Source organism: Sardina pilchardus, chromosome 9, assembly GCF_963854185.1.
Source record: "Sardina pilchardus chromosome 9, fSarPil1.1, whole genome shotgun sequence".
Taxonomy (NCBI): domain Eukaryota; kingdom Metazoa; phylum Chordata; class Actinopteri; order Clupeiformes; family Clupeidae; genus Sardina; species Sardina pilchardus.
Genome location: NC_085002.1, coordinates 1,490,056 through 1,504,195, shown reverse-complemented (window position 1 = coordinate 1,504,195; position 14,140 = coordinate 1,490,056). Strand labels below are relative to the sequence as shown.

The 14,140-nt window shown below is 43.2% G+C and overlaps 1 long non-coding RNA gene across 1 annotated transcript; it reads right to left on the bottom strand.

Annotated features, from left to right (window-relative positions):
• Window positions 1-1,143: 1,143 nt before the first annotated feature.
• Window positions 1,144-2,661, bottom strand: LOC134092285 (uncharacterized). Its single transcript, XR_009940190.1, has 2 exons — window positions 2,424-2,661; window positions 1,144-1,762 (listed from the first exon to the last, which is right to left on the bottom strand). It is a non-coding gene; the product is annotated as an uncharacterized LOC134092285 (long non-coding RNA).
• Window positions 2,662-14,140: the final 11,479 nt, after the last annotated feature.

The following is a 14,140-nucleotide window of genomic DNA, read 5'->3' as shown; positions in this document are numbered from 1 at the left end:
GTCAGCATTTTTGGTCGACTAGTCTGTGACCTTTACCATCGCTAGCGTATCTGATGCACCTGTGGAAAACAGCTGATGGATTAGTAAAATCAAGTGAGCAAGCTTACGGTGACGTTGGTCATTTTAACGCAATGCCGCAATGCATTCTAGAGAGCTCAACGTAGATTTTAATCAATACCATGTTATAGTTAGGCTATGTGTTCTGTTCCGAGTAGCCTATTTAGAGGTAGACTTGAAGAAACTGTCTAAACGAATCAATTTAAAGTGAGCGCAATTACGTCTGATATTTTGGGGAATTCTTCACGTTTATCCCGTTAGTGACACATGCTCAGGCTATAATGATTTGTGTTCGTTGCTAAACGAAGCGAATCTAAATGTGGAGTAGCCTACTGAGCATGTTCCTCCAGTCTAGTTGTGTCCAGATATAGGCTTTTTATACAGTGATGCATCTACAGCCTAAAGCACGCACCGCCACCTACTTGCAAGAAAAACGTCTGGTATTGGCAATTAGTCGAACTACCTCATTCATTTGTATAAGACTGCAGTGGGAAACGAGTTAAGCTGAAATGCATTAATCATTGCATTTCAATTCTAGCGTTCTTGGAAATTTAGAACATCACAAGTTTGCTTTTGTTTATGTAAAGCACGTTGCATGAAATGGGCTATAGCCTATAAATAAACTTGACTTGACATGGCAGGAGGATTGTTCTGTTTACTTATCAAATCAGCCAGCTTTTGGGCTACACTGGAGTCTGGACATCTGGAGAAAGCATAGCCTACCCATGAAGAATCTCTGTGTGATGTTTCATATATAATATGTTTATGGATAAATAAAATCACCTAAGCTTATTAATCCAGACTCAATTTCGGATATAATGGAATTTAAATAACAGAAAAGAATACAATGAATTGATACAAAAGTTATAAGAGTTAGGCTAAGAGGATGCACAAGCTGTGAAATCAGGTAAGTGCAGTGTTATAAAATTATTGTTGTGCTGCCATCAGAGTGCCAACAATGTTCATAAAACATTTCTCTAGTGTTGATCAGTGGAGAGAGTAGCACTTCTGTGTGTCCTACCGTTTTGATATGTCTTAGGATACCTCTCTGTGGTGAGAGCCAACAAACAAGCAAGGAGAAGAAGGTCTGCAATACTGATGGTCTTTAATCTCGTTCTTCAGCAGGAATTCAGAGTGATTAGACCAATATGCCTAGAGAAACTAACAATATTGTAGCCCACAGTTGTCTTTTCTTATGAAGGCGTATGCAACCATGGTTAATGGATCAAAAAGGTGTCATTATTGGCAAGACTTGGGTTTGCAACTAAGTGAAATGTGAAATTAAGTAAATTTAACTGTGCTACACTGACAATTGATAATCCCATAATGACCACTGTATGACAGTTACCTTACAAATGACACTAAACATTGAACAAAATACTTTCAATTGATTAAAATGTCTGAACTTTAACATCAAGAAAAACAACAAGTGCACATTCTCTCAGAATGACCCCAGGGGACAATATTGCTAACTGAATGGCAACACTATTCTATCTATTGTCCGTCTCCTCTTTGGAGATGTGGATCTGAAGAACGGCTTCTGTCAATGCCCTTGTGGACACACTTGAAGTGGACTGTGATGGAGGCTGGGGGAGAGACTGAGGTTGTCATCATTCAGTATTGGTTATCCAGTGCCACCTCCTACAGGGTTGTTGCAGAAGCCTTCGATGTTCCCAAGACCACTGTGCATGACGTTGTGCCAGTCCTAGAGATAGAGGTTACATCTTTTACCATCTTAGACACTTGATTATAAACACTCATTTAAAATCAAATATTAGTAAGGAGAACATTATTTTCTGCCATTACCATTTTATTTTCCATCATTAGGCTATACCAGAGCCCTAGACATTCTCTGGTTATACCCAAATCCGGCTATGATATCACTTATCAAAGAGCAGTAGGCTTAAACTGGGAACTGTTTTGAACCAGGTGCTCATTTCTCAGTACCAAAGCAACTTAGCTATCAAAGATTTTCACATTACACTTTTGTAAATTAAACTTATTTTTTAAAAGTACGAATAGAGTTCTGTCAGTTATAACTGACAGAATACTTAGGAGATAAGGGCCGTTCACACCAAGAATGATAACCATAACGATAACTAGGCTATAAATAAACATTGCTCTCGTTAATGTGAATGACGACGTTACCTAGAGGCTAGAAAATCGTCATGCTATTTAGCGACTTAGCAAGCTAACAGGTTTCTACCATTCATTTCCATTGAGCGCCAGTTAGTTTACGTTAGCTTTGGTTAAGTTGGGCTATTTATTCACTTGCACATACACAAATACAGCTCTACAGTAATAAAACTTCCACAATAACAGAAGCCACGAAACATTCCATACCAAAACACCCAACTAATACTCACATTTGTGCTCTTCATCTCCGGTTTTTGCCATACTTGTCCCTTCGCTGTCCGCCATTGTTACTGAAATTTTCTGAAGCTGGAAACAATCGCTATGCATTATGGGATGCAGTATCCCATCAGTATAACATCCGGGAAACTTTTGTGTACTGGTAATATTACATTTTCCAAACACTGCATACTATTTGCTACTTCACGTCATTATCAGTATGTGACTAGTATTTAGCACGCAGTTCGAACACAGCCAGTGTGTACGCGGGGTGAGGCTCAGGTGTGATGGTGACCGGTCCGATGCAAGTCCAGCAGGTGTGATTGATTAATTAATGACCTGCACTCAGGTGTGCAGCAGACGTTTCCACTTAATTAGAATCAGCGAGGGGACAATCCATTAATCTGTGATGTTCTGATAGGCAGTAAAATTGCCTGTGATCCTCCATATATTAATCACAGACTCCACCCACTCACTGGGCAATAAAGTGCTCACTGCTTCTTTTGCACCGAGATTCCTCAGGTTGAGCAGTATAAAATACAGAACCTCTGAAGGTACCAAGGCTGCGTTCAGACTGCCAGCCAAAATCCGATTTTTAGCCCATTCAGATTTGTATCGGAAGTCACTTTTGAAGTCTGAACAGTGACAGGTCACATGAAATCTGATTTTTGCGAAACGGTTGCAAACCGTTGCTACAGCAACCTGTCAGATCTGTTACTAATGTGACCAAGTCTGAACAGAGTCATATCCGATTTGGACACTTGCTAAATGCAGTGTGAACAGTCAGCCCTAAAAATCGGATATGAGAAGGAATCAGATTTGAATCAGATTTGTCTGCAGTCTGAATGCGGTCCAAGCTGAATGTGGTTAGGGAAATGTTGAGTCTCATCACAAACCCTGTTGTGTTAAACTTTGATATTTCCTCTCCAGTGTTTATACCATCTACAGCTTCTGCTAGCCTATAGACAATGAAAGAATTGAAGAATACCACCCCAATCATGTTCTGATCCTCTCAAATTACAGCACAGCTTGTGCAATCTTCTGAAAGGCTGCTGTCTCCCAACCTCATTCACAGCCTGGCCAACACATTGCTAGGCCACATATGTGACCCTGTAAAGCGGAACCAGTCGTTTGGTAAAATGTATTAAATTATATAATATATCGAGGGTATTAGACAAACTATCGCTAAGATAACAGCATCCAAAGTTGACCTGGTTCTCCTGTCACGATATGCCAGAAGAGGAGAAATCACCTTTTTAAGCAGCGCGTGCACAACGGGAATGACCGCAAATGTGTTGAATCTTCGCCGGGTTTAACAGTCAAAACGTGTGTTTTTCCATTAAATGCGTTCACGATATGAAACTGTAGACTGTATAGAGTCAAATTATGCGAAAACGTGAAATTCAACATTTTCACCCGAATGTTATTGTTGATTTTCTCAAAATAACGTTGTGCGCAAAACGACTGATTTCGCTTTGAATGATCACATATTTAAATTTGCAGGAAATGCCACAGGAGAGGCTACCAAACAATGTTCCTCCCTGCATCTACACCTCGGTGAGGAGAACCAAACAATGTTCCTCTCCACATCTGCATTTTGGTGAGGAGAACCTCGATTTCAGCCTCATTTTCACACGTACACGGATATCTTGAAAAACAGACTTTTCCCTTAGTTTGTGCCTTTCGTGTACACAGAAACGTCGATTTCGCCTCTGAATATGATTCTTTCTGAAAATGACAGCAAAGGTGGAGATTTAGAATTACTCTCGTTTCGCGTATGAATGTGAACTGAGGCCCCATTCTCACATACATGGGTGATACAAATGGTGATTTTGCCTCTGAATACGATTCTTTCTGAAAACTCCTGAAAACTGTGAACTGAGAAAAACGAAGAAAAATAGAGTTGCAAATACAGTTTGAATAAAACAAGGAAGTGATTTGTTGTCGCTATTTTCGGGATTCTGATTGGCTAACGTGGGCTCGAACTTCTTGTTACACCACTACCTACAGGTTTGGCATGCTCTTGATGGCATTTTAATTAAGCTTAGCCTAATGTAATGGAAACACTGCAATTGTGAAAATTGTGATTTTCGACATTAAGACAATATCGACAAAGTTATAGCGCAAATTAGTAATGGAAACGCAGCTATTGTTGCTCAATATTTTTCTCATCGGCAGAGTTATCAAAGTAGAAAGTAGAAGCAGTACAGGTGATTTCACTAATGAGCTGATCCACCTGGCTTAAATGTTGTGTTAATCAGAATCAGCTAATTAAGTGGTTGGAACAAAAATGTGAGCCTGACTCTTACACCTCTGAATATAGCCTGAGGCCCCGTTCACACATACATACACAGGTATCTTCAAAAACAGACTTTTTCCTTCGTTTGTGCCTTTCGTTAGGCAATCTACGTGCCTTATTCAAATAATCAGAAAGACAAATGAGAAACAAACATCATCTTCTGTTATTACGTAGATGTTGAATGTTCAGAGCCTCTGAAAGCACCAATTTGGATAGTATTGGGGAGATGTTGAATCTCATCACCAAATCTTTTCAGCCTGACTTGGAGTCTTAGTTCTCCAGTTTTAACTCCATCAACGTCTTTTACATACCTCGCCAACCATGTGCTAACGTCGTCCATCTTCACTTTCTCAGAAAACACCATGACATTGACCATTATTAGATTAAAACTGCTTGGTATGTCGGGGACACACCCTTCCACTGTGATGTCCCTGCAGCCAGTATCCATGGCTTCAATGAGGGACATCTGGTCATGTGGTTGATGGTCGTACACCTTCCACCTTCCAGAAAAGAACTCCTCTATGGGGATTAGGAAAGGTGAATGGGGTGGAAGGAAGAGACGTCCCAGTCGTGGGTGGACTGCGGTGACTTGGTGTGAATGATGGAAAGCCACATTGTCCCAGGTGATCACAAAGTTCCTCTTGTGTTCACCCCCCTGATTCTACTCTGGAGCCAGGTGATGGTGGAGGTCTTTGAGAGAAGGCAAGGAGGCGCCCGGTATTGTAGGGTCCAACCTGACGACGGTGAAGGAGTAATCCTGCATTTGCAATTGCTGCACACTCAGTGTTGCCAGATTGGGCCCACCCAATTGGGCTTCTTTTTACATCGTTCGGTGGGGAAAAATAAGCAGTAAGCTCTCTGTCCTGGCACATCAACTGTGGCCCTTTGTTAGCGACAAGAAAAATGTAAGATTAGACTAGACTGCAGTTTTGTTTGCAATTCCATGGAATAGCTGGTAGGCTAAGTAGTTAACTAGCTTGCCAACTAGTTGAAGCTGGCTTAGGCTTGAGGCATTGGTGTCAGACAATTTGGTTTTCTCTCATAAGTCCATCTTTGAATTTGAGGTACTGGGATACTTGTATTTCCATGGTTTGGATGAAGACTAAACGGAGCACTCCAAAGAATCCACTGATCAATTTTCAATTTACAATTTAGAAGGCCTTGTTGTTGAGGTGGTTCAGGCTAGGAACTTGAACTTTTACGCCTCAACGGACAACGGGCATGGTGCAGGACAATCGGTGTCACAGCTGCCACACTCCGTGCCACCGATGCCTTGCTGAGGCTGGTGCCGTCCCCCACCACCTCCAGGAAGCTCCTCACTGCGTAAAGACGCAGCGCAGCCAGGAGACCGCACGTCCAGTGGGGAGAAGTGCTGACGCACGTACAGTACGTATTAATGTAAACCGTCTGGCTCCGCGCTCGGCGACACTGTTGATTGGCAGCGAGAATGTGCTGTATTGCAGCCATGGTTCCTTTGGTAATGCCTTTAGGAGCAGCAGGTGGAGCCTCTCTGGATTAGTTTCAGCTGAGTTCAATTACATCTTTTTCCTTGGTATCTGTGAAATGCCACAGGGTTGATGATGTTTTTTATGTGTAGTGCTATAAACTCATATGCAGATGTGTGTGAAACTTAAACATGTAATTCAATAAGGTTTTTTTTTCCCCTTCTTCTCTACTATTAGACAATGTTTCTTGCGCCAGTGGTCCACAGCTTTGAGTGCATTTCAACATTGAACACTGTTTTATTATTTCAAAAAGTGGAGGATGACACAGCTTGATCACTGAGCATTTGGTCGCTTAGAAGGGTGTGAGGAGTGGGTCAGCTCGATCTTACGTTTCCTTCTTAGTGAAGGATCTTCTTCAGCTAAGAGCAACTCTGGGAAACACGTTCTTAAGAGCGCTCCTAAGAAGATCTTAAACACTTAAGAGCTTCTCAATGAATCGAAGAAACGCGGCCAATGTCAAATAGCCGCAGTAGAGCAGATCAACCGATTGGCAGTAGATGCATTACTGTACTGTATGAGACATTAATAGGCCTGCTTTGATTAAAAGCCCACTCACCACGTCAAGGTACAGGCCAGGAGTGGGGTGTTAGTGTGATACTATACATGTTAGTTTTCAGACAGAAATATACACATACACATACATATTCACACAGACACATCTAACTTTTATTTTATTTATTTATTTTAATTGAGCTCCGGTCCTCAACTGTCTTCTTTTCAAGTTAACTTAAAAGCGTTCGACAGAACTTCATTAGAAAACCAACAATTACTCAAAAAGTAATAAAGGTTTCCCAGTACCACATTTCTGTGATCTTGCACACTGAAGCAATGCCTGATGATGGTTTGCACAGACCACTGTCCTTCAGGACTAAAACAATGAATTGGGCCCACTGTTATCAATGCTTGTGTGCGAGTTAAGCAGGAGCCTGGTGCTCGAGAAGAAGACGCTTGAATGCAGCTTTGAACTGTATTACATTAGGGTTGTTAGTGCAGCCTCCTCTGGCCCCGGTAGTAGCAATAAAAGCTCTAGATGGTCTTGACTTTGTCTGTAGGCGAGCAAATATTTGCATTGCGCATCTGATGGCAGCACTAAGTCACAGAAAACATTCAGGACACTTCGGCAGCTGGCAACGAGACCTATAATGCACGTTTCCCTTGGACCAGAATACAAGGGTTTCCACCATCCCTTAGACCAATAAGATATTCTTCAGCTTTGCATAGAAGTGCTTCAGAACAGTCCTTTCTGTGTACCGTGACTGGGGCTTTGTAACCCTTCGCGAGTGGATTTTTACTGTTAAGAAAACCAAAGGCAGCATCTACTGTTGTCAGGAGCTCAACTGTGTGTTCAGATCCTCTCAACTGAGGCAAGTGGAGATGTTCATCGCCGTAGACGTGTTCATCACAGTAGACAAGTGTGTCTGCCACACTAGAGCTCAATACCTGAGCTGCAAGGTTGACCTTCATTTTTTGCTCATGCCACTCAATGTGGGCCATTTTCAGCTTATTGCCCAATAGGTGTTAGCCCTCGTCCTCCTGCAATTTATTCAGACCATTCGCTAAAGCATTTCACAAGAGCTTGATCATATGGCATGATTCCAACAGCACAGGGGCGCTTTCCGATGGATCCGCAAGGTGAGGAGAAGAAGCTTCTATTTGCGGAACCTCCAAGCTCCTAAAATGGCATGCTGTGCCATCACTGGTGAGGGAGACCACACACACACACACACACACACACACACACACACACACACACACACCAGCTACATAGAGCTGGTGCTTCATTCTCTCATCATATTTGCTCGCTCTTCTCCAGTCAAACCATCCATGAGAAAATAGGCAACTCCAAGATTCATTAATGGACACCGCCATGACCTTTAGATCCTCTCTGGCTTCAGTTAAGGAGTAGTTTACTTGGCCATTACCTACATCCACATAGCCATGAATTCACCCCCAGAATCTCCACCCTGCTGTCTGGTGCACATCTCATCCATCATGAGCGCGCAGATGGTTTCTTTACCCTGTTTGTTATTGTCTTCCACATGACACCGCAGTGCAGAAGAAGATGCCTGGGTAAATCCAGGATCTGCATCCACAGAGTTGTGCCAGTTGTGTATGGTGTGGGGGTGTTTAAGGACGAGATCGAAGGACTGGTGCACATAACGTGAACACATGGAACGTGGAGTGGCAGCAAGGGTTGCCTTATCTGCAGGTGTCGATACTAAAGATGGTGCCCCGGAGGAGTGGGTGCTGCCTCAGCTACCGATGTCGATGCAGCTGTCGGTTCTGATGCCTGCGGGGGCTGAAAGGTCTTCGCTGTCATCAACCGAACACTCATGGGTTGCACAAACCGAGTCTTGAGGGCTGAAAGATAAAGTGAGAACATAAGAAATGCAAGCACATACACCACAATAACCACAATAGGTGAGACACCGTGCTGGCCTTCCAAAAGATAACGTTGTTTGCTAGCTCACTCAGAACAACTTACAAGGGACACCTGTGCAGCCTGAACATGTATTTGTTACGATATAAAACATGTATTTGTTAGATATAAGCATTGCACCAAGGGGATTGAATTTTTTTTCCACCTCCATCAAAGACGTCGCCGTATCCAGGCCATTCTCCTTGCCCTGGTTCGCCGGACGGTGACCGTAAATGCCTTCCCTGAAAATCTCATCGAAATCCATCCATTACTTTTTGAGTTATCTTGCTGACAGACAGACAAAAAACCAACCAAACAAACAAACGCCGGTCCCCGATGAAAACATATACCTCCTTGGCGGAGGTAAATTAAAAGTTTTGACACCAAAATGAAAAGTTTTAGTGGCCTCTAGAATGAACAATCCAGGAAAAACACTATCCAATCATATTGAAAAGACTGTTAACGATGATTGGATTCTGATGCATCTATCAAACTGAAATCTGCTCCTCCCTCCCGCTCGTGAACAAGCATTGCACATTCCTGTACTCTGGAGGCGTGGCTTCGGAGGGAAGTCTGAAGAAAAGGGTTGGGACTTTTGACCTGTGTATTTTCAAAATGCAGCTTTGCTGGAATCGTTTTCCAGGATCTCCTGCCCTATTTTTAATGGATGCAATTTAAATTATGCATCATACAGTATCAACTAAACTTGTTGTGTTGAGTCAACTGAAGTTGTCATTAAAGGGACACCTCACCGATTAGCATTACGCTTTGTATTTTTCGAAAACCAGTCATGTTTTTGAATGGTCGTGCATCATTCTCTCAGTTTGCCTTGAGATGGGAGAAATACGGATTTCAATGTTGGACTTCCTGCTTTCAATGATGTAAAAATCATCATTTTGCATCATTGAAAGCAGGAAGTCCTATTCATGGGTTTCATTGAAATCCGTATTTCAACCATCTCAAGGCAAACTGAGAGAATGATGCACGACCATTCAAAAACATGACAGAAAGATACATAGCTTAATGCTAATCGGTGAAGTGTCCCTTTAACTTAACAACATATAAAGTGGTACTGATAAGTATTGTGAATGTGTATTGACTAAACTTTCTACTCCGATCAACTTCATAAACTTGTTGTATTAACTGGTGGAAATGCTGGCTGGTTCCATGGTTCAAAGAATTCCGAACAGCATTGGTGGAAAACCACCTCTAGAGAAGGATCATTGGCATTAGACCCAGACCCCGGGGTTCTCCCTCATAGGGAAGGAATGTAGGCCCAAAACTCAGACCCCGGGGTTCTCCCTCATAGGGAAGGAATGTAGGCCCAAAACTCAGACCCCGGGGTTCTCCCTCATAGTTAAGGAATGTAGGCCCAAAACTCAGACCCCTGGGGTTCTCCCTCATAGGTAAGGAATGTAGGCCCAAAACTCAGACCCTGGGGTTCTATGTTCATGGGTTGCTACATGATACTAGCCTGACTCTCGCCAGACCCTTGTAGTTCCGCCATGCTCCACCAGAGGCGTTTCGCTGAAGCAGACAGCGAACTACAGGATCTGGCGAAAGTCAGGTTAACATGATACATGATTGAGTGCAAATGTGACTGAGCTTAGGTCCCTGGAAGTGCATGTGAATGTGACTAAGCTTAGGTCCCTGGAAGTGTGTGTGTGTGTGGTGACTTAGTTTAGATCTCTGGAAATGATAGCTTCAGCGAAAGTTCTACTAGGGAGACTCGTAGTGTATCTTTCTTACTCCACCCATTCATTCACGTAACGAATCATAGCCATGTTTACATTTTCGGGGAACACCCCCAATCTACGATTCATTCAATCAGTGCTAGCCTATAGGAATTCAGCGGGTGTTTTAAAACTGTTCTTTCTAACACTTCTCTCTGCTACTCAGTACGCCGTCTTCGTCGTTCCCTCCACCAGCCACCACGGCCAGCAGTCTTCATCTTGTCAGCCGCAGCATGCTATCTGCACCTTCTCCCTCACAACCACCGCCGCCAGTTGGTCCCGGTCTCGACATCGGGGGGTAGGCTCTTCGCCCCTGCTTCTTCGACCAGCAGGATCTGAGTTCCGTTCATCCCTGGACGGATTCGAGACGGGGGCCTGCGCCAAAGATTGATTATCCCGAACTCTTTCTATACTTGTATTCTAGCAACTCCTTTCAAATTAAATTGTTATCTGATTCTATTCTGTCTACTGAGTCTTCCTGGTAGAAGTGGAACTCTTAAGAATATCGATATTTCCAAGCTCTTCACCATAGATATATCAAGGAAGTATTGTAAATGACCAGCATGAATCCAGCATGAATGTGTTCTTTCAAGGCTTTCCACACCAGTTAAACGAGGAGTCAGTGGAAATGTAAATAGACTTTATAGAGAAAATCATATTTCAATATGGGACGAAATTAAAAACCAAAGGATCAAGCAGTAGTCTGTGTTTATCTTGCATAATTTCAACATTTAATACCAAATTAAATGACACTGAATTCTAAGTGAAAGCACCGGTCATCATCAGAACATCACAGAAAGAGCATTTGTAAACAACATAATCATAATTCATAATCTCCAGTGCTCCAGCAAAGGCTTCCGACCATAGACGTGTTCTTTTCGCTCTGAGCCGGGTTTCCCAAAATCGTTAAGAAGCTCATTAGTCCTAAGAACTTCTTAGGAGCGTTCTTAGAACATTCTTACAACGCTCCTAAGAAGTTCTTAGCACTTAAGAGCTTCTTAACAATTTTGGGAAACCCGGCCCTTGTCTGCTGAACAGTGCATTTGGCTGTGTGTCTTTTATTCTTGTGAGTCTGTGTGTGTGTGTGTGTGTGTGTGTGTGTGTGTGTGTGTGTGTGTGTGTGTGTGTGTGTGTGTGTGTGTGTGTGTTCGCTCTGGTCTATAAAGCGTGCGCTCTGTGGGCGTCCACGTCCCCGCAGGTGGAGTATCCTCGGTCGTTGACTGGCCAGGCTCCGGGGCTGGGCGCTGGGTCGCGTGTGATGTGCTGGAACAGGGCTCGTTCAGGTGGCACGCCCACCTGGGGCAGGTGCAGCCGCACGTGGTCCTCGCGGCCCGGCCAGAAGGCGCCCGGGTTGGCACGGCAACTGCAGGGCTTTGGCCTGGCGTAAACACAAACACCAGATCAGGCAGAGCAACACACTTCTCTAGGGTCAGGGTTAACAGCCAACAGTAGTGTAGCTAGGGTTAGTATTCACAGTAGATGCTAGTGGATCCAGGGTTTGGGTTGTCAGTGGATACTGGTGGATCTAGGGTTAGTATTCACAGTAGATGCTAGTGGATCCAGGGTTTGGATTCACAGTGGATGCTGGTGGATCTAGGGTTAGTATTCACAGTGGATCCAGGGTTTGGATTCACAGTGGAGGCTGGTGGATCTAGGCAAAGATCCCCATTTATGCAGAACAGAGGTAGCGACTGTTCCATTGAAGTCTATGGCCATAGCTCAGACTCTCACTACATATGCTAAGATCTTGGTTCTACACAGTTAGGAATGTGAATATTGGCCATGTTTTCATAATCCTCAAATGCTTCTGAATATTCCAGGCACATTATGTAGCATTTTTAAGCATTCCATTCTGGAGAAAATCGACCTTATATCAGGTGTGCGCCTGTTATTTATTCTGCTGCTGTTGACTGGTTGCTTGGAAGGAGAGGTGCAAACGCACACCAAAATGGAGGTGCAGGCAACTGATATAAACTTATGGAGAGAGAGAGAAGAGAGAGGTGCAGGCAACTGTTTTAAAGAGAGAGAGAGAAATGCCGCACACTCCGAGTTTCAAGCAGACTATTTATTATAAAAGCGGTAACGTTTCGGCCTACGGCCTTCTCCAGATTGCATGACTGGTTGACTGGTTGCTACATACACTCATCAATACACCAACGACACGCCTCTTTATACAGATAGGACTCGGTCTCCATTTTTGCCCATAGATATGTACTATAACGGACTATTTTGCGCCGTCATTTATCATTTTTGATCTAGAGTTAGGGTTAGCAGTAGTAGTAGTGTGTGTGTCAATAGTGAGCAACTGTGTGTTGTATGAGGTCACTAGTGAGACTATTGTATTGTATGAGGTCACTTATGAGACTATTGTATTGTATGAGATCACTAATGAGCAACTGGGTATTGTATGAGGTCACTAGTGAGACTATTGTATTGTATGAGGTCACTAATGAGCAACTGGGTATTGTATGAGGTCACTAGTGAGACTATTGTATTTTATGAGGTCACTAGTGAGCAGCTGTATTGTATGAGGTCACTAATGAACAACTGGGTATTGTATGAGGTCACTGGTGAGACTATTGTATTTTATGAGGTCACTAGTGAGCAGCTGTATTGTATGAGGTCACTAGTGAGACTATTGTATTGTATGAGGTCACTTATGAGACTATTGTATTGTATGAGATCACTAATGAGCAACTGGGTATTGTATGAGGTCACTAGTGAGACTATTGTATTGTATGAGGTCACTAATGAGCAACTGGGTATTGTATGAGGTCACTAGTGAGACTATTGTATTGTATGAGGTCACTAGTGAGCAACTGGGTATTGTATTAATGAGCAACTGGGTATTGTATGAGGTCACTAGTAAGACTATTGTATGAGCCCTAGAATAGGACGGGAACAGAACACAGCTCTGCAGCGTCCACTGAGCAGAGCAGGGGCAGCAGTCTGATAATGACCAGACTACTCTACTGACCAGACATATTACATTTCATTACATTATATTTGGCTGACGCTTTTTAACCAAAGCAACTTAAAACATGGTAAAAACATTTAAGCTTTTTAGAGCACTTCTAACAACAAATTAAAAACCACAATAAGTGCATCAATAAGAGTAATGCGTGCATCAACAGTTCAATTGTCTGTAGTAGTGCTATGAGAGGAGATGTTCTCTGAAGAGCTGGGTTTTCATACATTTTTTGAAGATGGCTAGGGATGTCCCTGCTCTAGTGGGAACAGGTAGTGTGTTCCACCAACAAGGGACAACAGATGAGAAAGGTTTGGATTGGCCTGGAAATTGGGGAGAAAGCACAAATGGGCTCATTCGGGATACTGACCAGACTACTGACCAGACTACTCTACTGACCAGACTACTCTACTGACCAGACTACTGACCAGACTACTCTACTGACCAGACTACTCTACTGACTAGACTACTCTACTGACCAGACTACTCTACTGACCAGACTACTGACCAGACTACTCTACTGACCAGATATACTGACCAGACTACTCTACTGACCAGACTACTGACCAGACTACTGACCAGACTACTCTACTGACCAGACTACTAACCAGACTACTCTACTGACCAGACATACTGACCAGACTACTCTACTGACCAGACTACTCTACTGACCAGACTACTCTACTGACCAGACATACTGACCAGACTACTCTACTGACCAGACTACTGACCAGACTACTCTACTGACCAGACATACTGACCAGACATACTGACCAGACTACTCTACTGACCAGACTACTCTACTGA